Below are 26,650 nucleotides of genomic sequence, written 5' to 3' on the forward strand. Positions count from 1 at the left end.
CCAATCAGCCGCTGCCGGCGGAAAGCGGAGAATGCAGCATCAAACAGCGGTTTACCGCCCTTCACTGGGTTGCAAAATGCCACCATTCGAGACAACGCTCCCCGTACACCGAACAGCAGCCTCATAAGATGCTTCATCTCAGCTTCCTGAGTTCGAGCCCCAGCTTGCACGAACACTTCTTCACTGGAAACACCATTAATTATCTGATTGCCACGTTTTGCATCATGAAAGTAATCCTAACCGATAATTATATAATCATAGAGGTTTACAGCATGGAAGGAGTCATTTAAGCCCATCGTATCTGCACCGGCCAACAAATGCCCAGTTTTAGTTGTGTACACCTGCACCTTATTGCATTTCATGTGCACATCTAAGAACTGGTTAAATGTGGTGAGGGTTTCTGCCTGCACCACACTTTCAGGCAGTGAGTTTGAGACCCCCACAAACATCTGCATGCAGAATGTTCACTTCAAATCCCCTTTAACCCTAACACTAATTACTTTTAAATTATGCAGCCTGGTTGTTGACCACTCCACTATGTGAAATAGACACTTTTAATCAACAATATCTAGGCCCCTCCTATTTTTATACACCTCAATGCTGTCGCCCATCAGCCTCCTCTGTTCCAAGGAAAACAAACCTATCCTATCCAATCTGTCCTCATAGCAAAGTTGCTCCACTCCCGGCAACATGTACGTAAATCTCCTCTGTACCCTCTCCAGCGTATTCACGTCCTTTCTTCAATGCGGTGACTAGAACTGCACGCAGTACTCCAGCTGTGGCCTAACCAGAATTTTATACAGTTCTAGCATAACCCACTTGCTGTTCTGTTCCTTGCTTCTGCCAATAAATGCAACCATTCCATATGACTTCTTAACCAACTTTTCCAACAGGCCAGCTACCTTCAGGGATGTGTGGACAAGCAATCCCAGTTACCTTTGTTCCTCTACACTTCTCAATGTCATACCAGTTGATGTGTATTCCCTTTCCTTGTTAGCCCTCCACAAATGCGCGATCTCTCACATCTCTGGATTAAATTCCATTTGCCACTGCTCTACCTCCTTATCAGTTGATTGATATCTTCCTGGAGTCTCCAGCTTTCTTCTTCATTATCAACCACACTGCCTATTTTAATAACACCTGAAAACTTCGTAATCATAACACTTATATTCAAGTTTAGATAATTGATAAATACCATAAAAAGCAATGGATCTGGCACTGAAAACTGTGGAACCACACTGGAAACATCCTTCCAGTCACAAAAACACCCATCAAACATTACCCTTTGCTTCCTGCCTCTGAGCCAAATTTGGATCCAATTTGCCACTTCGCCCTGAATCACATGGGCTTTTACTTAGAAAATGCATAATCATTAAATGTTATCCTGCCTTCATGGGAAAACATCATTAATTGACTGATGATCTTCATTTGCACAACTAAAGAAATGTTATCTGAAGGAGAATCCTTAATTGAATAACTTATCTGTGCTCTGCACTTTACCTCTGAATCCATAAACCATTTTGGACAATGTGCTTTAGAAGTCTGCTTCAAAATGTTCATTGCTGGTAACATGTACATGAGACGTTGGAAACAGTGAGATAGACTGCAGTGCAAGGGACTGGTTATTGTGAAACAGCAAAGAAAATATACATTCTGGAAGAATACCATCGAAAAGAAGTGTGGCCCTAACAGCCAAAAAGAAGATGAAGTGCTGAGCCCTTTTCAGCAAAAAATTATTTTTCAAACATTTCTCTGACCGAATCTTCACAAAAGAAAAATGATGCTTTTAAAGTCATTAAACCCGAATTTTCATGCACCGGAATCTTCTGAATCAGATGCCTCTCGTTGTGTCGACTGAATCCATGTCCCTTTCAATATTCTGCTGACATGCGCACTATTAAATGTGCCACTAACTTATAGAATCAAAGAATAAGGGAATGGTTGCAGCCCGTCGAGCCCATGCCAACTCTCAACAAGTCGCACTCCAATGTCATTTACCTACAGCTGAGGAATGGCCACTCCTGTTCCTATGTATAAAGGAAGAGAAACACGGGATCAATTCCTGCCACACTCACAACCTTGCTAAATATAGCACCGTTATTCGATTCTCGTGACACAAGCTCCAGAAGTGTAGTCCAGCTGTTGAGGTTAAAGCTCTGGTTAAGTTCCCAACGATGTTACTGCACCAGCGTTTCCGTAGTGTAGTGGTTATCACGTTCGCCTAACACGCGAAAGGTCCCCGGTTCGAAACCGGGCGGAAACATTATGCAAACGTGTTCAATTAATTATAAGTTAAAATTAAATCATTCAGATTAGTGGTTCAATGTTAACAGAGTGCAGTGTCTCACGATGCTATTCCATTTGCTGATTTCTCTCTACAGTTCTGTTCACACTCAAATTCTACACAGTGTCTCTCACTCCCTCCCGTTTCCAATCCTGACGCTGTTGAAACCATATCTCAAAGCTGCACATTCCGTGCATTCAGGTCAGCTGTGAGAGATTATTAAAGGATCCTGCCACGCCACCACGCTTCACAACAGAAAATTAAAGCCACAAACAAACCCATCGACTAATCGCTCTTCCTCAGCTCCAGAGTGAGTGAGGGCGGGACAAGCCCTAACTTCCGCTCCCACACTCTCCAATCAGCCGCTGCCGGCGGAAAGCGGAGAATGCAGCATCAAACAGCGGTTTACCGCCCTTCACTGGGCTGCAAAATGCCACCGTTCCAGACAACGCTCCCCGTGCTCCGAACAGCAGCCTGATAAGATGCTTCATCTCAGCTTCCTGAGTTCGAGCCCCAGCTTGCACGAACACTTCTTCACTAGAAACAGCATTAATTATCTGATTGCCACGTTTTGCATCATGAAAGTAATCCTAACCGATAATTATATAATCATAGAGGTTTTCAGCATGGAAAGAGTCATTTACGCCCATCGTATCTGCACCGGCCAACAAATGCCCAGTTTTAGGTGTGTACCCCTGCACCTTATTGCATTTCATGTGCACATCTGCGAACTGGTTAAATGTGGTGAGGGTTTCTGCCTGCACCACACTTTCAGGCAGTGAGTTTGAGACCCCCACAAACATCTGCATGCAGAATGTTCACTTCAAATCCCCTTTAACCCTTACACTAATTACTTTTAAATTATGCAGCCTGGTTGTTGACCACTCCACTATGTGAAATAGACTCTTTTAATCAACAATATCTAGGCCCCTCCTATTTTTATACACCTCAATGCGGTCGCCCAAGCTTCCTCTGTTCCAAGGAAAACAAACCCATCCTATCCAATCTGTCCTCATAGCAAAGTTGCTCCACTCCCGGCAACATCTACGTAAATCTCCTCTGTACCCTCTCCAGCGTATTCACATTCTTCCTTCAATGCGGTGACCAGAACTGCACGCAGAACTCCAGCTGTGGCCTAACCAGAATTTAATACAGTTCTAGCACAACCCACTTGCTGTTCTGTTCCTTGCTTCTGCCAATAAATGCAACCATTCCATATGAATTCTTAATCAACTTTTCCAACTGGTCAGCTACCTTCAGGGATCTGTGGACAAGCAATCCCAGTTACCTTTTTTCCTCTACACTTCTCAATGTCATACCAGTTGATGTGTATTCCCTTTCCTTGTTAGCTCTCCACAAATGCGCGATCTCTCACATCTCTGGATTAAATTCAGTTTGCCACTGCTCTACCCCCTTATCAGTTGATTGATATCTTCCTGGAGTCTCCAGCTTTCTTCTTCATTATCAACCACACTGCCTATTTTAATAACACCTGAAAACTTCGTAATCATAACACCTATATTCAAGTTTAGATCATTGATAAATACCAAAAAAAGCAATGGATCTGGCACTGAAAACTGTGGAACCACACTGGAAACATCCTTCCAGTCACAAAAACACCCATCAAACATTACCCTTTGCTTCCTGCCTCTGAGCCAAATTTGGATCCAATTTGCCACTTCGCCTTGAATCACATGGGCTTTTACTTAGAAAATGCATAATCATTAAATGTTATCCTGCCTTCATGGGAAAACATCATTAATTGACTGATGATCTTCATTTGCACAACTAAAGAAATATTATCTGAAGGAGAATCCTTAATTGAATAACTTATCTGTGCTCTGCTCTTTACCTCTGAATCCATAAACCATTTTGGACACTGTGCTTTAGAAGTCTGCTTCAAAATGTTCATTGCTGGTAACATGTACATGAGACGTTGGAAACAGTGAGATAGACTGCAGTGCAAGGGACTGGTTATTGTGAAACAGCAAAGAAAATATACATTCTGGAAGAATACCATCGAAAAGAAGTGTGGCCCTAACAGCCAAAAAGAAGATGAAGTGCTGAGCCCTTTTCAGCAAAAAATTCTTTTTCAAACATTTCTCTGACCGAATCTTCACAAAAGAAAAATGATGCTTTTAAAGTCATTAAACCCGAATTTTCATGCACCGGAATCTTCTGAATCAGATGCCTCTCGTTGTGCCGACTGAATCCATGTCCCTTTCAATATTCTGCTGACATGCACACTATTAAATGTGCCACTAACTTATAGAATCAAAGAATAAGGGAATGGATGCAGCCCGTCGAGCCCATGCCAACTCTCAACAAGTCTCACTCCCCTGTCATTTACCCACAGCTGTGCAATTTTTTTCATTCGGATACTTATCCAACTCCGTTTTGAAAGATAAGATTGAGTCTGACTCGACCGCCCTTTAGAGAAGTGTATTCCAGATTCTAACCACTTGCTGAGGAATGGCCACTCCTGTTCCTCTGTATAAAGGCAGAGAAACACGGGATCAATTCCTGCCACACTCACAACCTTGCTAAATATAGCACCGTTATTCGATTCTCGTGACACAAGCTCCAGAAGTGTAGTCCAGCTGTTGAGGTTAAAGCTCTGGTTATGTTCCCAACAAACTTAATGCCACAGCGTTTCCGTAGTGTAGTGGTTATCACGTTCGCCTAACACGCGAAAAGTCCCCGGTTCGAAACTGGGCGGAAACATTATGCAAACGTGTTCAATTAATGAGAAGATAAAATTAAATCATTCATATTAGTTGTTCAATGTTAACAGAGTGCAGTGTCTCACGATGCTGTTCCATTTGCTGATTTCTCTCTACAGTTCTGTTCACACTCAAATTCTACACAGTGTCTCTCACTCCCTCCCGTTTCCAGCCCTGACGCTGGAGAAACCATATCTCAAAGCTGCACATTCCGTGCATTCAGGTCAGCTGTGAGAGATTATTAAAGGATCCTGCCACGCCACCACGCTTCACAACAGAAAATTAAAGCCACAAACAAACCCATCGACTAATCGCTCTTCCTCAGCTCCAGAGTGAGTGAGGGCGGGACAAGCCCTAACTTCCGCTCCCACACTCTCCAATCAGCCGCTGCCGGCGGAAAGCGGAGAATGCAGCATCAAACAGCGGTTTACCGCCCTTCACTGGGCTGCAAAATGCCACCGTTCCAGACAACGCTCCCCGTGCTCCGAACAGCAGCCTCATAAGATGCTTCATCTCAGCTTCCTGAGTTCGAGCCCCAGCTTGCACGAACACTTCTTCACTGGAAACAGCATTAATTATCTGATTGCCACGTTTTGCATCATGAAAGTAATCCTAACCGATAATTATATAATCATCGAGGTTTACAGCATGGAATGAGTCATTTACGCCCATCGTATCTGCACCGGCCAACAAATGCCCAGTTTTAGGTGTGTACCCCTGCACCTTAATGCATTTCATGTGCACATCTAAGAACTGGTTAAATGTGGTGAGGGTTTCTGCCTGCACCACACTTTCAGGCAGTGAGTTTGAGACCTCCACAAACATCTGCATGCAGAATGTTCACTTCAAATCCCCTTTAAACCTTACACTAATTACTTTTAAATTATGCAGCCTGGTTGTTGACCACTCCACTATGTGAAATAGACCCTTTTAATCAACAATATCTAGGCCTCTCCTATTTTTATACACCTCAATGCGGTCGCCCATCAGCCTCCTCTGTTCCAAGGAAAATAAACCCATCCTATCCAATCTGTCCTCATAGCAAAGTTGCTCCACTCCTGGCAACATCTACGTAAATCTCCTCTGTACCCTCTCCAGCGTATTCACGTTCTTCCTTCAATGCGGTGACCAGAACTGCACGCAGTACTCCAGCTGTGGCCTAACCAGAATTTTATACAGTTCTAGCACAACCCACTTGCTGTTCTGTTCCTTGCTTCTGCCAATAAATGCAACCATTCCATATGACTTCTTAATCAACTTTTCCAACTGGTCAGCTACCTTCAGGGATCTGTGGACAAGCAATCCCAGTTACCTTTGTTCCTCTACACTTCTCAATGTCATACCAGTTGATGTGTATTCCCTTTCCTTGTTAGCCCTCCACAAATGCGCGATCTCTCACATCTCTGGTTTAAATATCAATTTGCCACTGCTCTACCCCCTTATCAGTTGATTGATATCTTCCTGGAGTCTCCAGCTTTCTTCTTCATTATCAACCACACTGCCTATTTTAATAACACCTGAAAACTTCGTAATCATAACACTTATATTCAAGTTGAGATCATTGATAAATACCATAAAAAGCAATGGATCTGGCACTGAAAACTGTGGAACCCCACTGGAAACATGCTTCCAGTCACAAAAACACCCATCAAACATTACCCTTTGCTTCCTGCCTGTGAGCCAAATTTGGATCCAATTTGCCACTTCTCCCTGAATCACATGGGCTTTTACTTAGAAAATGCATAATCATTAAATGTTATCCTGCCTTCATGGGAAAACATCATTAATTGACTGATGATCTTCATTTGCACAACTAAAGAAATGTTAACTGAAGGAGAGTCCTTAATTGAATAACTTATCTGTGCTCTGCACTTTAGCTCTGAATCCATAAACCATTTTGGACACTGTGCTTTAGAAGTCTGCTTCAAAATGTTCATTGCTGGTAACATGTATATGAGACGTTGGTCACAGTGAGATAGACTGTAGTGCAAGGGACTGGTTATTGTGAAACAGCAAAGAAAATATACATTCTGGAAGAATACCATCGAAAAGAAGTGTGGCCCTAACAGCCAAAAAGAAGATGAAGTGTTGAGCCCTTTTCAGCAAAAAATTATTTTTCAAACATTTCTCTGACCGAATCTTCACAAAAGAAAAATGATGCTTTTAAAGTCATTAAACCCGAATTTTCATGCACCGGAATCTTCTGAATCAGATGCCTCTCGTTGTGCCGACTGAATCCATGTCCCTTTCAATATTCTGCTGACATGCACACTATTAAATGTGCCACTAACTTATAGAATCAATGAATAAGGGAATGGATGCAGCCCGTCGAGCCCATGCCAACTCTCAACAAGTCTCACTCCCCTGTCATTTACCCACAGCTGTGCAATTTTTTTCATTCGGATACTTATCCAACTCCGTTTTGAAAGATAAGATTGAGTCTGACTCCACCGCCCTTTAGAGAAGTGTATTCCAGATTCTAACCACTTGCTGAGGAATGGCCACTCCTGTTCCTATGTATAAAGGCAGAGAAACACGGGATCAATTCCTGCCACACTCACAACCTTGCTAAATATAGCACCGTTATTCTATTCTCGTGACACAAGCTCCAGAAGTGTAGTCCAGCTGTTGAGGTTAAAGCTCTGGTTATGTTCCCAACAATGTTACTGCCACAGCGTTTCCGTAGTGTAGTGGTTATCACGTTCACCTAACAAGCGAAAGGTCCCCGGTTCGAAACCGGGCGGAAACATTTTGCAAACGTGTTCAATTAATGATAAGATAAAATTAAATCATTCACATTAGTGGTTCAATGTTAACAGAGTGCAGTGTCTCACGATGCTGTTCCATTTGCTGATTTCTCTCTACAGTTCTGTTCACACTCAAATTCTACACAGTGTCTCTCACTCCCTCCCGTTTCCAGCCCTGACGCTGGAGAAACCATATCTCAAAGCTGCACATTCCGTACATTCAGGTCAGCTGTGAGAGATTATGAAAGCATCCTGCCACGCCACCACGCTTCACAACAGAAAATTAAAGCCACAAACAAACCCATCGACTAATCGCTCTTCCCCAGCTCCAGCGTGAGTGAGGGCGGGAAAAGCCCTAACTTCCGCTCCCACACTCTCCAATCAGCCGCTGCCGGCGGAAAGCGGAGAATGCAGCATCAAACAGCGGTTTACCGCTCTTCACTGGGCTGCAAAATGCCAGCGTTCGAGAGAACGCTCCCCGTACACCGAACAGCAGCCTCATAAGATGCTTCATCTCAGCTTCCTGAGTTCGAGACCCAGCTTGCACGAACACTTCTTCACTGGAAACACCATTAATTATCTGATTGCCACGTTTTGCATCATGTAAGTAATCCTAACCGATAATTATATAATCATAGAGGTTTACAGCATGGAAGGAGTCATTTAAGCCTATCGTATCTGCACCAGCCAACAAATGCCCAGTTTTAGGTGTGTACCCCTGCATCTTATTGCATTTCATGTGCACATCTCAGAACTGGTTAAATGTGGTGAGGGTTTCTGCCTGCACCACACTTTCAGGCAGTGAGTTTGAGACCCCCACAAACATCTGCATGCAGAATGTTCACTTCAAATCCCCTTTAACCCTTACACTAATTACTTTTAAATTATGCAGCCTGGTTGTTGACCACTCCACTATGTGAAATAGACCCTTTTAATCAACAATATCTAGGCCCCTCCTATTTTTATACACCTCAATGCGGTCGCCCATCAGCCTCCTCTGTTCCAAGGAAAACAAACCCATCCTATCCAATCTGTCCTCATAGCAAAGTTGCTCCACTCCCGGCAACATCTACGTAAATCTCCTCTGTACCCTCTCCAGCGTATTCACGTTCTTCCATCAATGCGGTGACCAGAACTGCACGCAGTACTCCAGCTGTGGCCTAACCAGAATTTTATACAGTTCTAGCATAACCCACTTGCTTTTCTGTTCCTTGCTTCTGCCAATAAATGCAACCATTCCATATGAATTCTTCATCAACTTTTCCAACTGGCCAGCTACCTTCAGGGATCTGTGGACAAGCAATCCCAGTTACCTTTGTTTCTCTACACTTATCAATGTCATACCAGTTGATGTGTATTCCCTTTCCTTGTTAGCCCTCCACAAATGCGCGATCTCTCACATCTCTGGATTAAATTCAATTTGCCACTGCTCTACCCCCTTATCAGTTGATTGATATCTTCCTGGAGTCTCCAGCTTTCTTCTTCATTATCAACCACACTGCCTATTTTTATAACACCTGAAAACTTCGTAATCATAATACTTATATTCAAGTTTAGATCATTGATAAATACCATAAAAAGCAATGGATCTGGCACTGAAAACTGTGGAACCACACTGGAAACATCCTTCCAATCACAAAAACACCCATCAAACATTACCCTTTGCTTCCTGCCTCTGAGCCAAATTTGGATCCAATTTGCCACTTCGCCCTGAATCACATGGGCTTTTACTTAGAAAATGCATAATCATTAAATGTTATACTGCCTTCATGTGAAAACATCATTAATTGACTGATGATCTTCATTTGCACAACTAAAGAAATGTTAACTGAAGGAGAATCCTTAATTGAATAACTTATCTGTGCTCTGCACTTTACCTCTGAATCCATAAACCATTTTGGACACTGTGCTTTAGAAATCTGCTTCAAAATGTTCATTGCTGGTAACATGTACATGAGACGTTGGAAACAGTGAGATAGACTGCAGTGCAAGGGACTGGTTATTGTGAAACAGCAAAGAAAATATACATTCTGGAAGAATACCATCGAAAAGAAGTGTGGCCCTAACAGCCAAAAAGAAAATGAAGTGCTGAGCCCCTTTAAGCAAAAAATTATTTTTCAAACATTTCTCTGACCGAATCTTCACAAAAGAAAAATGATGCTTTTAAAGTCATTAAACCCGAATTTTCGTGCACCCTAATCTTCTGAATCAGATGCCTCTCGTTGTGCCGACTGAATCCATGTCCCTTTCAATATTCTGCTGACATGCACACTATTAAATGTGCCACTAACTTATAGAATCAAAGAATAAGGGAATGGATGCAGCCCGTCGAGCCCATGCCAACTCTCAACAAATCTCACGCCCCTGTCATTTACACACAGCTGTGCAATTTTTTTCATTCGGATACTTATCCAACTCCGTTTTGAAAGATAAGATTGAGTCTGACTCCACCGCCCTTCAGAGAAGTGTATTCCAGATTCTAACCACTTGCTGAGGAATGGCCACTCCTGTTCCTATGTATAAAGGCAGAGAAACACGGGATCAATTCCTGCCACACTCACAACCTTGCTAAATGTAGCACCGTTGTTCGATTCTCGTGACACAAGCTCCAGAAGTGTAGTCCAGCTGTTGAGGTTAAAGCTCTGGTTATGTTCCCAACAATGTTAATGCAACAGCGTTTCCGTAGTGTAGTGGTTATCATGTTCGCCTCACACGCGAAAGGTCCCCGGTTCGAAACCGGGCGGAAACATTATGCAAACGTGTTCAATTAATGATTAGATAAAATTAAATCATTCATATTCGTGGTTCAATATTAACAGAGTGCAGTGTCTCACGATGCTGTTCCATTTGCTGATTTCTCTCTACAGTTCTGTTCACACTCAAATTCTACACAGTGTCTCTCACTCCCTCCCGTTTCCAGCCCTGACGCTGGAGAAACCATATCTCAAAGCTGCACATTCCGTGCATTCAGGTCAGCTGTGAGAGATTATTAAAGGATGCTGCCACGCCACCACGCTTCACAGCAGAAAATTAAAGCCACAAACAAACCCATCAACTAATCGCTCTTCCCCAGCTCCAGAGTGAGTGAGGGCGGGACAAGCCCTAACTTCCGCTCCCACACTCTCCAATCAGCCGCTGCCGGCGGAAAGCGGAGAATGCAGCATCAAACAGCGGTTTACCGCCCTTCACTGGGCTGCAAAATGCCACCGTTCGAGACAACGCTCCCCGTGCTCCGAACAGCAGCCTCATAAGATGCTTCATCTCAGCTTCCTGAGTTCGAGCCCCAGCTTGCATGAACACTTCTTCACTGGAAACACCATTAATTATCTGATTGCCACGTTTTGCATTATGAAAGTAATCCTAACCGATAATTATATAATCATAGAGGTTTACAGCATGGAAGGAGTCATTTAAGCCCATCGTATCTGCACCGGCCAACAAATGCCAAGTTTTAGGTGAGCACCCCTGCACCTTATTGCATTTCATGTGCACGTCTAAGAACTTGTTAAATGTGGTGAGGGTTTCTGCCTGCTTCAAAATGTTCATTGCTGGTAACATGTACATGGGAAGTTGGAAACAGTGAAATAGACTGTAGTGCAAGGGACTGATTATTGTGAAACAGCAAAGAAAATATACATTCTGGAAGAATACCATCCAAAAGAAGTGTGACCCGAACAGCCAAAAAGAAGATGAAGTGCCGAGTCCTTTTCAGCAAAAAATTCTTTTCCCAAACATTTCTCTGACCGAATCTTCACAAAACAAAAATGATGCTTTTAAAGTCATTAAACCCGAATTTTCGTGCAACCGAATCTTCTGAATCAGATGCCTCTCGTTGTGCCTACTGAATCCATGTCCCTTTCAATATTCTGCTGACATGCACACTATTAAATGTGCCACTAACGTATACAATCAAAGAATAACGGAATGGTTGCAGCCCGTCGAGCCCATGCCAACTCTCAACAAGTCTCACTCCCCTGTCATTTACCCACAGCTGTGCAATTTTTTGCATTCGGATACTTATCCAACTCCGTTTTAAAAGATAAGATTGAGTCTGACTCCACCGCCCTTTAGAGCAGTGTATTCCAGATTCTAACCACTTGCTGAGGAATGGCCACTCCTGTTCCTATGTATAAAGGCAGAGAAACACGTGATCAATTCCTGCCACACTCACAACCTTGCTAAATATCGCACCGTTATTCTATTGTCGTGACACAAACTCCAGAAGTGTAGTCCAGCTGTTGAGGTTAAAGCTCTGGTTATGTTCCCAACAATGTTACTGCCGCAGCGTTTCCGTAGTGTAGTGGTTATCACGTTCGCCTCACACGCGAAAGGTCCCCGGTTCGAAACCGGGTGGAAACATTATGCAAAAGTGTTCAATTAATGATTCGATAAAATTAAATCATTCATATTGGTGGTTCAATATTAACAGAGTGCAGTGTCTCACGATGCTGTTCCATTTGATGATTTCTCTCCACAGTTCTGTTCACACTCAAATTGTACACAGTGTCTCTCACTCCCTCCCGTTTCCAGCCCTGACGCTGGAGAAACCATATCTCAAAGCTGCACATTCCGTGCATTCAGGTCAGCTGTGAGAGATTATTAAAGGATCCTGCCACGCCACCACGCTTCACACCAGAAAATTAAAGCCACAAACAAACCCATCGACTAATCGCTCTTCCCCAGCTCCAGAGTGAGTGAGGGCGGGACAAGCCCTAACTTCCGCTCCCACACTCTCCAATCAGCCGCTGCCGGCGGAAAGCGGAGAATGCAGCATCAAACAGCGGTTTACCGCCCTTCACTGGGCTGCAAAATGCCACCGTTTGAGACAACGCTACCCGGACACCGAACAGCAGCCTCATAAGATGCTTCATCTCAGCTACCTGAGTTCGAGCCCCAGCTTGCACGAACACTTCTTCACTGGAAACACCATTAATTATCTGATTGCCACGTTTTGCGTTATGAAAGTAATCCTAACCGATAATTATATAATCATAGAGGTTTACAGCATGGAAGGAGTCATTTAAGCCCATCGTATCTGCACCGGCCAACAAATGCCCAGTTTTAGGTGTGTACCCCTGCACCTTATTGCATTTCATGTGCACATCGAAGAACTTGTTAAATGTGGTGAGGGTTTCTGCCTGCACCACACTTTCAGGCAGTGAGTTTGAGACCCCCACAAACATCTGCATGCAGAATGTTCACTTCAAATCCCCTTTAACCCTGACACTAATTACTTTTAAATTATGCAGCCTGGTTGTTGACCACTCCACTATGTGAAATAGACCCTTTTAATCAACAATATCTAGGCCCCTCCTATTTTATACACCTCAATGCTGTCGCCCATCAGCCTCCTCTGTTCCAAGGAAAACAAACCCATCCTATCCAATCTGTCCTCATAGCATAGTTGCTCCACTCCCGGCAACATCTACGTAAATCTCCTCTGTACCCTCTCCAGCGTATTCACGTTCTTCCATCAATGCGGTGAACAGAACTGCACGCAGTACTCCAGCTGTGGCCGAACCAGAATTTTATACAGTTCTAGCATAACCCACTTGCTGTTCTGTTCCTTGCTTCTGCCAATAAATGCAACCATTCCATATGACTTCTTAACCAACTTTTCCAACTCGCCAGCTACCTTCAGGGATCTGTGGACAAGCAATCCCAGTTGCCTTTGTTCCTCTACACTTCTCAATGTCATACCAGTTGATGTGTATTCTCTTTCCTTGTTAGCCCTCCACAAATGCGCGATCTCTCACATCTCTGGATTAAATTCCATTTGCCACTGCTCTACCCCCTTATCAGTTGATTGATATCTTCCTGGAGTCTCCAGCTTTCTTCTTCATTATCAACCACACTGCCTATTTTAATAACACCTGAAAAGCTCGTAATCATAACACCGATATTCAAGTTTAGATCATTGATAAATACCATAAAAAGCAATGGATCTGGCACTGAAAACTGTGGAACCCCACTAGAAACATCCTTCCAGTCACAAAAACACCCATCAAACATTACCGTTTGCTTCCTGCCTCTGAGCCAAATTTGATCCAATTTGCCACTGCGCCCTGAATCACATGGGCTTTTACTTAGAAAATGCATAATCATTAAATGTTATCCTGCCTTCATGGGAAAACATCATTAATTGACTGATGATCTTCATTTGCACAACTAAAGAAATGTTAACTGAAGGAGAGTCCTTAATTGAATAACTTATCTGTGCTCTGCACTTTACCTCTGAATCCATAAACCATTTTGGACACTGTGCTTTAGAAGTCTGCTTCAAAATGTTCCTTGCTGGTAACATGTACATGGGACGTTGGAAACAGTGAGATAGACTGTAGTGCAAGGGACTGGTTATTGTGAAACAGCAAAGAAAATATACATTCTGGAATAATACCATCGAAAAGAAGTGTGGCCCTAACAGCCAAAAAGAAGATGAAGTGCTGAGCCCTTTTCAGCAAAAAAATCTTTGCCCAAACATTTCTCTGACCGAATCTTCACAAAACAAAAATGATGCTTTTAAAGTCATTAAACCCGAATTTTCGTGCACCCGAATTTTCTGAATCAGATGCCTCTCGTTGTGCCGACTGAATTCATGTGTCTTTCAATATTCTGCTGACATGCACACTATTAAATGTGCCACTAACTTATAGAATCAAAGAATAAGGTAATGGTTGCAGCCCGTCGAGCCCATGCCAACTCTCAACAAGTCTCACTCCCCTGTCATTTTCCCACAGCTGTGCAATTTTTTTCATTCGGATACTTATCCAACTCCGTTTTGAAAGATAAGATTGAGTCTGACTCCACCGCCCTTTAGAGCAGTGTATTCCAGATTCTAAACACTTGCTGAGGAATGGCCACTCCTGTTCCTATGTATAAAGGCAGAGAAACACGGGATCAATTCCTGCCTCACTCACAACCTTGCGAAATACAGCACCGTCATTCGATTCTCGTGACACAAGCTCCAGAAGTGTAGTCCAGCTGTTGAGGTTAAAGCTCTGGTTATGTTCCCAACAACGTTACTGGCACAGCGTTTCCATAGTGTAGTGGTTATCATGTTCGCCTCACACGCGAAAGGTCCCCGTTTCGAAACCGGGCGGAAACATTATGCAAACGTGTTCAATTAATGATAAGATAAAATTAAATCATTCATATTGGTGGTTCAATATTAACAGAGTGCAGTGTCTCACGATGTTGTTCCATTTGCTGATTTCTCTCTGCAGTTCTGTCCACACTCAAATTCGACACAGTGTCTCTCACTCCCTCCCGTTTCCAGCCCTGACGCTGGAGAAACCATATCTCAAAGCTGCACATTCCGTGCATTCAGGTCAGCTGTGAGAGATTATTAAAGGATCCTGCCACGCCACCACGCTTCACAACAGAAAATTAAAGCGACAAGCAAACTCATCGACTCATCGCTCTTCCCCAGCTCCAGAGTGAGTGAGGGCGGGACAAGCCCTAACTTCCGCTCCCACACTCTCCAATCAGCCGCTGCCGGCGGAAAGCGGAGAATGCAGCATCAAACAGCGGTTTACCGCCCTTCACTGGGCTGCAAAATGCCACCGTTCGAGACAACGCTCCCCGTACACCAAACAGCAGCCTCAAAAGATGCTTCATTTCAGCTTCCTGAGTTCGAGCCCCAGCTTGCACGAACACTTCTTCACTGGAAACACCATTAATTATCTGATTGCCACGTTTTGCGTCATGAAAGTAATCCTAACCGATAATTATATAATCATCGAGGTTTACAGCATGGAAGCAGTCATTTAAGCCCATCGTATCTGCACCGGCCAACAAATGCTCAGTTTTAGGTGTGTACCTCTGTACCTTATTGCATTTCATGTGCACATCTAAGAACTTGTTAAATGTGGTGAGGGTTTCTGCCTGCACCACACTTTCAGGCAGTGAGTTTGAGACCCCCACAAACATCTGCATGCAGAATGTTCACTTCAAATCCCCTTTAACCCTAACACTAATTACTTTTAAATTATGCAGCCTGGTTGTTGACCACTCCAATATGTGAAATAGACACTTTTAATCAACAATATCTAGGCCCCTCCTATTTTTATACACCTCAATGCTGTCGCCCATCAGCCTCCTCTGTTCCAAGGAAAACAAACCTATCCTATCCAATCTGTCCTCATAGCAAAGTTGCTCCACTCCCGGCAACATGTACGTAAATCTCCTCTGTACCCTCTCCAGCGTATTCACGTCCTTTCTTCAATGCGGTGACTAGAACTGCACGCAGTACTCCAGCTGTGGCCTAACCAGAATTTTATACAGTTCTAGCATAACCCACTTGCTGTTCTGTTCCTTGCTTCTGCCAATAAATGCAACCATTCCATATGACTTCTTAACCAACTTTTCCAACTGGCCAGCTACCTTCAGGGATGTGTGGACAAGCAATCCCAGTTACCTTTGTTCCTCTACACTTCTCAATGTCATACCAGTTGATGTGTATTCCCTTTCCTTGTTAGCCCTCCACAAATGCGCGATCTCTCACATCTCTGGATTAAATTCCATTTGCCACTGCTCTACCTCCTTATCAGTTGATTGATATCTTCCTGGAGTCTCCAGCTTTCTTCTTCATTATCAACCACACTGCCTATTTTAATAACACCTGAAAACTTCGTAATCATAACACCTATATTCAAGTTTAGATCATTGATAAATACCATAAAAAGCAATGGATCTGGCACTGAAAACTGCGGAACCCCACTGGAAACATCCTTCCAGTCACAATAACACCGAAATTTGGATCTAATATGCCACTTCGCCCTGAATCACATGGGCTTTTACTTAGAAAATGCATAATCATTAAATGTTATCCTGCCTTCATGGGAAAACATCATTAATTGACTGATGATCTTCATTTGCACAACTAAAGAAATGTTAACTGAAGGAGAGTCCTTAATTGAATAACTTATCTGTGCTCTGCACTTTACCTCTGAAGCCATGAACCATTTTGGACACTGCTTTAGAAGTCTGCTTCAAAATGTTCATTGCTGGTAACATGTACATGAGACGTTGGAAACAGTGAGATAGACTGTAGTGCAAGGGACTAGTTATTGTGAAACAGCAAAGAAAATATACATTCTGGAAGAATACCATCGAAAAGAAGTGTGACCCAAGCAGCCAAAAAGAAGATGAAGTGCTGAGCCCTTTTCAGCAAAAAATTATTTTCCCTAACATTTCACTGACCGAATCTTCACAAAACAAAAATGATGCTTTTAAAGTCATTGAACCCGAATTGTCGTGCACCCGAATCTTCTGAATCAGATGCCTCTCGTTGTGCCGACTGAATCGATGTGCCTTTCAATATTCTGCTGACATGAACAGTATTAAATATGCCACTAACTTATAGAATCAAAGAATAAGGGAATGGTTGCAGCCCGTCGAGCCCATGCCAACTATCAACAAGTCTCACTCCCCTGTCATTTATCCACAGCTCTGCAATTTTTTTCATTCGGATACTTATCCAACTCCGTTTTGAAAGATAAGATTGAGTCTTACTCCACCGCCCTTTAGAGCAGTGTATTCCAGATTCTAACCACTTGCTCAGGAATGGCCACTCCTGTTCCTATGTATAAAGGCAGAGAAGCACGGGATCAATTCCTGCCTCACTCACAACCTTGCGAAATGCAGCACCGTCATTCTATTCTCGTGACACAAGCTCCAGAAGTGTAGTCCAGCTGTTGAGGTTAAAGCTCTGGTTATGTTCCCAACAACGTTACTGGCACAGCGTTTCCGTAGTGTAGTGGTTATTACGTTCGCCTCACACGCGAAAGGTCCCCGGTTCGAAACCGGGCGGAAACATTATGCAAACGTGTTCAATTAATGATTGGATAAAATTAAATCATTCATATTAGTGCTTCAAGATGAACAGAGTGCAGTGTCTCACGATGCTGGTCCATTTGCTGATTTCTCTCTGCAGTTCTGTTCACACTCAAATTCTACACAGTGTCTCTCACTCCCTCCCGTTTCCAGCCCTGACGCTGGAGAAACCATATCTCAAAGCTGCACATTCCGTGCATTCAGGTCAGCTGTGAGAGATTATTAAAGGATCCTGCCACGCCACCACGCTTCACAACAGAAAATTAAAGCCACAAACAAACCCATCGACTAATCGCTCTTCCCCAGCTCCAGAGTGAATGAGGGCGGGACAAGCCCTAACTTCCGATCTCACACTCTCCAATCAGCCGCTGTCGGCGGAAAGCGGAGAATGCAGCATCAAACAGCGGTTCACCGCCCTTCACTGGGCTGCAAAATGCCACCGTTCGAGACAACGCTCCCCGTACACCAAACAGCAGCCTCATAAGATGCTTCATCTCAGCTTCCTGAGTTCGAGCCCCAGCTTGCACGAACACTTCTTCACTGGAAACACCATTAATTATCTGATTGCCACGTTTCGCATCATGAAAGAAATCCTAACCGATAATTATATCATCATAGAGGTTTACAGCATGGAAGGAGTCATTTAAGCCCATCGTATCTGCACCGGCCAACAAATGTCCAGTTTTAGATGTGTCCCCCTGCACCTTATTGCATTTCATGTGCACATCTCAGTACTTGTTAAATGTGGTGAGGGTTTCTGCCTGCACCACACTTTCAGGCAGTGAGTTTGAGACCCCCACAAACATCTGCATGCAGAATGTTCACTTCAAATCCCCTTTAACCCTTACACTAATTACTTTTAAATTATGCAGCCTGGTTGTTGACCACTCCACTATGTGAAATAGACCCTGTTAATCAACAATATCTAGGCCCCTCCTTTTTATATACACCTTAATGCTGTCGCCCATCAGCCTCCTCTGTTCCAAGGAAAACAAACCCATCCTATCCAATCTGTCCTCATAGCAAAGTTGCTCTACTCCCGGCAACATCTACGTAAATCTCCTCTGTACCCTCTCCAGCGTATTCACGTCCTTCCTTCAATGCGGTGACGAGAACTGCACGCAGTACTCCAGCTGTGGCCTAACCAGAATTTTATACAGTTCTAGCAAAACCCACTTGCTGTTCTGTTCCTTGCTTCTGCCAATAAATGCAACCATTCCATATGACTTCTTAACCAACTTTTCCACCTGACCAGCTACCTTCAGGGATCTGTGGACAAGCAATCCCAGTTACCTTTGTTCCTCTACACTTCTCAATGTCATACCAGTTGATGTGTATTCCCTTTCATTGTTAGCCCTCCACAAATGCGCGATTTCTCACATCTCTGGATTAAATTCCATTTGCCACTGCTCTACTTCCTTATCAGTTAATTGATTTATTCCTGGAGTCTCCAGCTTTCTTCTTCATTATCAATCACACTGCCTATTTTAATAACACGTGAAAACTTCGTGATCATAACACCTATATTCAAGTTTAGTTCATTGATAAATACCATAAAAAGCAATGGATCTGGCACTGAAAACTGTGGAACCCCACTGGAAACATCCTTCCAGTCACAAAAACACCCATCAAACATTACCCTTTGCTTCCTGCCTCTGAGCCAAATTTGGATCCAATTTGCCACTTCGCCCTGAATCACATGGGCTTTTACTTAGAAAATGCATAATCATTAAATGTTATCCTGCCTTCATGGGAAAACATCATTAATTGACTGATGATCTTCATTTGCACAACTAAAGAAAAGTTAACTGAAGGAGAGTCCTTAATTGAATAACTTAGCTGTGCTCTGCACTTTACCTCTGAATCCATAAACCATTTTGGACACTGTGCTTTAGAAGTCTGCTTCAAAATGTTCATTGCTGGAACCATGTACATGAGACGTTGGAAACAGTGAGATAGACTGTAGTGCAAGGGACTGGTTATTGTGAAACAGCAAAGAAAATATACATTCTGGAAGAATACCATCGAAAAGCAGTGTGGCCCGAACAGCCAAAAAGAAGATGAAGTGCTGAGCCCTTTTCAGCAAAAAATTATTTTCCCAAACATTTCTCCGACCGAATCTTCACAAAACAAAAATTATGCTTTTAAAGTCATTAAACCCGAATTTTCGTGCACCCGAATCTTCTGAATCAGATGCCTCTCGTTGTGCCGACTGAATCCATGTTCCTTTCAATATTCTGCTGACATGCACACTATTAAATGTGCCACTAACTTATAGAATCAAAGAATAAGGGAATGGTTGCAGCCCGTCGAGCCCATGCCAACTCTCAACAAGTCTCACTCCCCTGTCATTTACCCACAGCTGTGCAATTTTTTTCATTCGGATACTTATCCAGCTCCGTTTTGAAAGATAAGATTGAGTCTGACTCCACCGCCCTTTAGAGCAGTGTATTCCAGATTCTAACCACTTGCTGAGGAATGGCCACTCCTGTTCCTATGTATAAAGGCAGAGAAACACGGGATCAATTCCTGCCTCACTCACAACCTTGCTAAATATAGCACCGTCATTCTGTTCTCGTGACACAAGCTCCAGAAGCGCAGTGCAGCTGTTGAGGTTAAAGCTCTGGTTATGTTCCCAACAATGTTACTGGAACAGCGTTTCCGTAGTGTAGTGGTTATCACGTTCGCCTCACACGCGAAAGATCCCCAGTTCGAAACCGGGCGGAAACATTATGCAAACGTGTTCAATTAATGATTAGATAAAATTAAATCATTCATATTATTGGTTCAATATTAACAGAGTGCAGTGTATCACGATGCTGGTCCATTTTCTGATTTCTCTCTACAGTTCTGTTCACACTCAAATTCTACACAGTGTCTCTCACTCCCTCCCGTTTCCAGCCCTGACGCTGGAGAAACAATATCTCAAAGCTGCACATTCCGTGCATTCAGGTCAGCTGTGAGAGATTATTAAAGGATCCTGCCACGCCACCACGCTTCACAACAGAAAATTAAAGCCACAAACAAACCCATCGAATAATCGCTCTTCCCCAGCTCCAGAGTGAGTGAGGGCGGGACAAGCCCAAACTTCCGCTCCCACACTCTCCAATCAGCCGCTGCCGGCGGAAAGCGGAGAATGCAGCATCAAACAGCGGTTTACCGCCCTTCACTGGGCTGCAAAATGCCACCGTTCGAGACAACGCTCACCGTACACCGAACAGCAGCCTCATAAGGTGCTTCATCTCAGCTTCCTGACTTCGAGCCCCAGCTTGCACGAACACTTCTTCACTGGAAACACCATTAATTATCTGATTGCCACGTTTTGCATCATGAAAGTAATCCTTACCGATAATTATATAATCATAGAGGTTTACAGCATGGAAGGAGACATTTAAGTCCATCGTATCTGCACCGGCCAACAAATGTCCAGTTTTAGGTGTGTCCCCCTGCACCTTATTGCATTTCATGTGCACATCTCAGAACTTGTTAAATGTGGTGAGGGTTTCTGCCTGCACCACACTTTCAGGCCGTGAGTTTGAGACCCCCACAAACATCTGCATGCAGAATGTTCACTTCAAATCCCCTTTAACCCTTACACTAATTTCTTTTAAATTATGCAGCCTGGTTGTTGACCACTCCACTATGTGAAATAGACCCTTTTAATCAACAATATCTAGGCCCCTCCTTTTTATTTACACCTTAATGCTGTCGCCCATCAGCCTCCTCTGTTCCAAGGAAAACAAACCCATCCTATCCAATCTGTCCTCAGAGCAAAGTTGCTCCACTCCCGGCAACATCTACGTAAATCTCCTCTGTACCCTCTCCAGCGTATTCACGTCCTTCCTTCAATGCGGTGACTAGAACTGCACGCAGTACTCCAGCTGTGGCCTAACCAGAATTGTATACAGTTCTAGCAAAACCCACTTGCTGTTCTGTTCCTTGCTTCTGCCAATAAATGCAACCATTCCATATGACTTCTTAACCAACTTTTCCAACTGACCAGCTACCTTCAGGGATCTGTGGACAAGCAATCCCAGTTACCTTTGTTCCTCTACACTTCTCAATTTCATACCAGTTGATGTGTATTCCCTTTCCTTGTTAGCCCTCCACAAATACGCGATGTCTCACATCTCTGGATTAAATTCCATTTGCCACTGCTCTACCCCCTGATCAGTTGATTGATATCTTCCTGGAGTCTCCAGCTTTCTTCTTCATTATCAATCACACTGCCTATTTTAATAACACCTGAAAACTTCGTAATCATAACACCTATATTCAAGTTTAGTTCATTGATAAATAGCATAAAAAGCAATGGATCTGGCACTGAAAACTGTGGAACCCCACTGGAAACATCCTTCCAGTCACAAAAACACCCATCAAACATTACCCTTTGCTTCCTGCCTCTGAGCCAAATTTGGATCCAATTTGCCACTTCGCCCTGAATCACATGGGCTTTTACTTAGAAAATGCATAATCATTAAATGTTATCCTGCCTTCATGGGAAAACATCATTTATTGACTGATGATCTTCATTTGCACAACTAAAGAAATGTTAACTGAAGGAGAGTCCTTAATTGAATAACTTAGCTGTGCTCTGCACTTTACCTCTGAATCCATAAACCATTTTGGACACTGTGCTTTAGAAGTCTGCTTCAAAATGTTCATTGCTGGTAACATGTACATGAGACGTTGGAAACAGTGAGATAGACTGTAGTGCAAGGGACTGCTTATTGTGAAACAGCAAAGAAAATATGCATTCTGGAAAAATAACATCGAAAAGAAGTGTGGCCCTAACAGCCAAAAAGAAGATGAAGTGCTGAGCCCTTCTCAGGAAAAACTTCTTTTCCCAAACATTTCTCTGACCGAATCTTCACAAAACAAAAATTATGCTTTTAAAGTCATTAAACCCGAATTTTCGTGCACCCGAATCTTCTGAATCAGATGCCTCTCGTTGTGCCGACTGAATCCATGTCCCTTTCAATATTCTGCTGACATGCACACTATTAAATGTGCCACTAACTTATAGAATCAAAGAATAAGGGAATGGTTGCAGCCCGTCGAGCCCATGCCATCTCTCAACAAGTCTCACTCCCCTGTCATTTACCCACAGCTGTGCAACTTTTTTTCATTCGGATACTGATCCAACTCCGTTTTGAAAGATAAGATTGAGTCTGACATTCCCGCCCTTTAGAGCAGTGTATTCCAGATTCTAACCACTTGCTGAGGAATGGCCACTCCTGTTCCTATGTATAAAGGCAGAAAAACACGGGATCAATTCCTGCCTCACTCACAACCTTGCTAAATATAACACCGTCATTCTATTCTCGTGACACAAGCTCCAGAAGCGTAGTCCAGCTGTTGAGGTTAAAGCTCTGGTTATATTCCCAACAATGTTACTGGCACAGCGTTTCCGTAGTGCAGTGGTTATCACGTTCGCCTCACTCGCGAAAGATCCCCGGTTCGAAACTGGGCGGAAACATTATGCAAACGTGTTCAATTAATGATTAGATAAAATTAAATCATTCATATTAGTGGTTCAATATTAACAGAGTGCAGTGTCTCACGATACTGGTCCATTTTCTGATTTCTCTCTGCAGTTCTGTTCACACTCAAATTCTACACAGTGTCTCTCACTCCCTCCCGTTTCCAGCCCTGACGCTGGAGAAACAATATCTCAAAGCTGCACAATCCGTGCATTCAGGTCAGCTGTGAGAGATTATTAAAGGATCCTGCCACGCCACCACGCTTCACAACAGAAAATTAAAGCCACAAACAAACCCATCGAATAATCGCTCTTCCCCAGCTCCAGAGTGAGTGAGGGCGGGACAAGCCCAAACTTCCGCTCCCACACTCTCCAATCAGCAGCTGCCGGCGGAAAGCGGAGAATGCAGCATCAAACAGCGGTTTACCGCCCTTCACTGGGCTGCAAAATGCCACCATTCGAGACAACGCTCCCTGTACACCGAACAGCAGCCTCATAAGATGCTTCATCTCAGCTTCCTGAGTTCGAGCCCCAGCTTGCACGAACACTTCTGCACTGGAAACACCATTAATTATCTGATTGCCACGTTTTGCATCATGAAAGTAATCGTAACCGATAATTATATTATCATAGAGGTTTACAGCATGGAAGGAGTCATTTAAGCCCATCGTATCTGCACCGGCCTACAATTGCCCAGTTTTAGGTGTGCACCCCTGCAACTTATTGCATTTCATGTGCACATCTAAGAACTTGTTAAATGTGATGAGTGTTTCTGCCTGCACCACACTTTCAGGCAGTGAGTTTGAGACCCCCACAAACATCTGCATGCAGAATGTTCACTTCAAATCCCATTTAACCCTTACACTAATTACTTTAAAATTATGCAGCCTGGTTGTTGACCACTCCACTCTGTGAAATAGAACCTTTCAATCGACAATATCTAGGCCCCTCCTATTTTTATAAACCTCAATGCTGTCGCCCATCAGCCTCCTCTGTTCCAAGGAAAACAAACCCATCCTATCCAATCTGTCCTCATAGCAAAGTTGCTCCACTCCCGGCAACATCTACGTAAATCTCCTCTGTACCCTCTCCAGCGTATTCACGTCCTTCCTTCAATGCGGTGACTAGAACTGCACGCAGTACTCCAGCTGTGGCCTAACCAGAATTTTATACAGTTCTAGCATAACCCACTTGCTGTTCTGTTCCTTGCTTCTGCCAATAAATGCAACCATTCCATATGACTTCTTAACCAACTTTTCCAACTGGCCAGCTACCTTCAGGGATCTGTGGATAAGCAATCCCAGTTACCTTTGTTCCTCTACACTTCTCAATGTCATACCAGTTGATGTGTATTCCCTTTCCTTGTTAGCCCTCCACAAATGCGCGATCTCTCACATCTCTGGATTAAATTCCATTTGCCACTGCTCTACCCCCTTATCAGTTGATTGATATCTTCCTGGAGTCTCCAGCTTTCTTCTTCATTATCAACCACACTGCCTATTTTAATAACACCTGAAAACTTCGTAATCATAACACCTATATTCAAGTTTAGATCTTTGATAAATACCATAAAAAGCAATGGATCTGGCACTGAAAACTGCGGAACCCCACTGGAAACATCCTTCCAGTCACAAAAACACCCATCAAACATTACCCTTTGCTTCCTGCCTCTGAGCCAAATTTGGATCCAATTTGCCACTTCGCCCTGAATCACATGGGCTTTTACTTAGAAAATGCATAATCATTAAATGTTATCCTGCCTTCATGGGAAAACATCATTAATTGACTGATGATCTTCATTTGCACAACTAAAGAAATGTTAACTGAAGGAGAATCCTTAATTGAATAACTTATCTGTGCTCTGCACTTTACCTCTGAATCCATAAACCATTTTGGACACTGTGCTTTAGAAGTCTGCTTCAAAATGTTCATTGCTGGTAACATGGACATGAGACGTTGGAAACAGTGAGATAGACTGCAGTGCAAGGGACTGGTTATTGTGAAACAGCAAAGAAAATATGCATTCTGGAAGAATACCATCGAAAAGAAGTGTGGCCCTAACAGCCAAAAAGAAGATGAAGTGCTGAGCCCTTTTCAGCAAAAACTTCTTTTTCAAACATTTCTCTGACCGAATCTTCACAAAAGAAAAATTATGCTTTTAAAGTCCTTAAACCCGAATTTTCGTGCACCGGAATCTTCTGAATCAGATGCTTCTCGTTGTGCCGACTGAATCCATGTCCCTTTCAATATTCTGCTGACATGCACACTATTAAATGTGCCACTAACTTATAGAATCAAAGAATAAGGGAATGGATGCAGCCCGTCGAGCCCATGCCAACTCTCAACAAGTCTCACTCCCCTGTCACTTACCCACAGCTGTGCAATTTTTTTCATTCGGATACTTATCCAACTCCGTTTTGAAAGATAAGATTGAGTCTGACTCCACCGCCCTTTAGAGAAGTGTATTCCAGATTCTAACCACTTGCTGAGGAATGGCCACTCCTGTTCCTATGTATAAAGGCAGAGAAACACGGGATCAATTCCTGCCACACTCACAACCTTGCTAAATATAGCACCGTCATTCTTTTCTCGTGACACAAGCTCCAGAAGTGTAGTCCAGCTGTTGAGTTTAAAGCTCTGGTTATGTTCCCCACGGTGTTACTGCCACAGCGTTTCCGTAGTGTAGTGGTTATCACTTTCGCCTCACACGTGAAAGTTCCCTGGGTGGAAACATTATGCAAACGTGTTCAATTAATGATTAGATAAAATCAAATCATTCATATTAGTGGTTCAATATTAACAGAGTGCAGTGTCTCACGATGCTGTTCCATTTGCTGATTTCTCTCTGCAGTTCTGTCCACACTCAAATTCTACACAGTGTATCTCACTCCCTCCCGTTTCCAGCCCTGACGCTGGAGAAACCATATCTCAAAGCTGCACATTCCGTGCATTCAGGTCAGCTGTGAGAGATTATTAAAGGATCCTGCCACGCCACCACGCTTCACAACAGAAAATTAAAGCCACAAACAAACCCATCGACTAATCGCTCTTCCCCAGCTCCAGAGTGAGTGAGGGCGGGACAAGCCCTAACTTCCGCTCCCACACTCTCCAATCAGCCGCTGCCGGCGGAAAACGGAGAATGCAGCATCAAACAGCGGTTTACCACCCTTCACTGGGCTGCAAAATGCCACCATTCGAGAGAACGCTCCCCGTACACCGAACAGCAGTCTCATAAGATGCATCATCTCAGCTTACTGAGTTCGAGCCCCAGCTTGCACGAACACTTCTTCAATGGAAACACCATTAATTATCTGATTGCCACGTTTTGCATCATGAAAGTAATCCTAACCGATAATTATATAATCATAGAGGTTTACAGCATGGAAGGAGTCATTTAAGCCCATCGTATCTGCACCGGCCAACAAATGCCCAGTTTTAGGTGTGTACCCCTGCACCTTATTGCATTTCATGTGCACATCTAAGAACTTGTTAAATGTGGTGAGTGTTTCTGCCTGCACCACACTTTCAGGCAGTGAGTTTGAGACCCTCACAAACATCTGCATGCAGAATGTTCACTTCA

General features: G+C 43.4%; 9 non-coding genes across 9 annotated transcripts; all 9 read left to right on the top strand.

Annotated features, from left to right (window-relative positions):
* The first annotated feature begins 2,190 nt into the window (after nucleotides 1-2,190).
* Nucleotides 2,191-2,263, top strand: trnav-aac (transfer RNA valine (anticodon AAC)). Its single transcript has one exon. It is a non-coding gene; the product is annotated as a tRNA-Val (tRNA).
* A 2,672-nt stretch (nucleotides 2,264-4,935) lies between these two features.
* trnav-aac (transfer RNA valine (anticodon AAC)) lies at nucleotides 4,936-5,008 on the top strand. Its single transcript has one exon. It is a non-coding gene; the product is annotated as a tRNA-Val (tRNA).
* Nucleotides 5,009-7,683: 2,675 nt separating this feature from the next.
* Nucleotides 7,684-7,756, top strand: trnav-aac (transfer RNA valine (anticodon AAC)). The gene has a single exon. It is a non-coding gene; the product is annotated as a tRNA-Val (tRNA).
* A 2,674-nt stretch (nucleotides 7,757-10,430) lies between these two features.
* On the top strand, nucleotides 10,431-10,503 carry trnav-cac (transfer RNA valine (anticodon CAC)). Its single transcript has one exon. It is a non-coding gene; the product is annotated as a tRNA-Val (tRNA).
* Nucleotides 10,504-12,040: 1,537 nt separating this feature from the next.
* Nucleotides 12,041-12,113, top strand: trnav-cac (transfer RNA valine (anticodon CAC)). The gene has a single exon. It is a non-coding gene; the product is annotated as a tRNA-Val (tRNA).
* Nucleotides 12,114-14,786: 2,673 nt separating this feature from the next.
* trnav-cac (transfer RNA valine (anticodon CAC)) lies at nucleotides 14,787-14,859 on the top strand. The gene has a single exon. It is a non-coding gene; the product is annotated as a tRNA-Val (tRNA).
* Nucleotides 14,860-17,497: 2,638 nt separating this feature from the next.
* trnav-cac (transfer RNA valine (anticodon CAC)) lies at nucleotides 17,498-17,570 on the top strand. The gene has a single exon. It is a non-coding gene; the product is annotated as a tRNA-Val (tRNA).
* A 2,675-nt stretch (nucleotides 17,571-20,245) lies between these two features.
* On the top strand, nucleotides 20,246-20,318 carry trnav-cac (transfer RNA valine (anticodon CAC)). Its single transcript has one exon. It is a non-coding gene; the product is annotated as a tRNA-Val (tRNA).
* Nucleotides 20,319-22,994: 2,676 nt separating this feature from the next.
* trnav-cac (transfer RNA valine (anticodon CAC)) lies at nucleotides 22,995-23,067 on the top strand. The gene has a single exon. It is a non-coding gene; the product is annotated as a tRNA-Val (tRNA).
* The last annotated feature ends 3,583 nt before the right edge of the window (nucleotides 23,068-26,650 follow it).

This window comes from Pristiophorus japonicus, chromosome 3, assembly GCF_044704955.1.
Source record: "Pristiophorus japonicus isolate sPriJap1 chromosome 3, sPriJap1.hap1, whole genome shotgun sequence".
NCBI classification, from domain to species: domain Eukaryota; kingdom Metazoa; phylum Chordata; class Chondrichthyes; family Pristiophoridae; genus Pristiophorus; species Pristiophorus japonicus.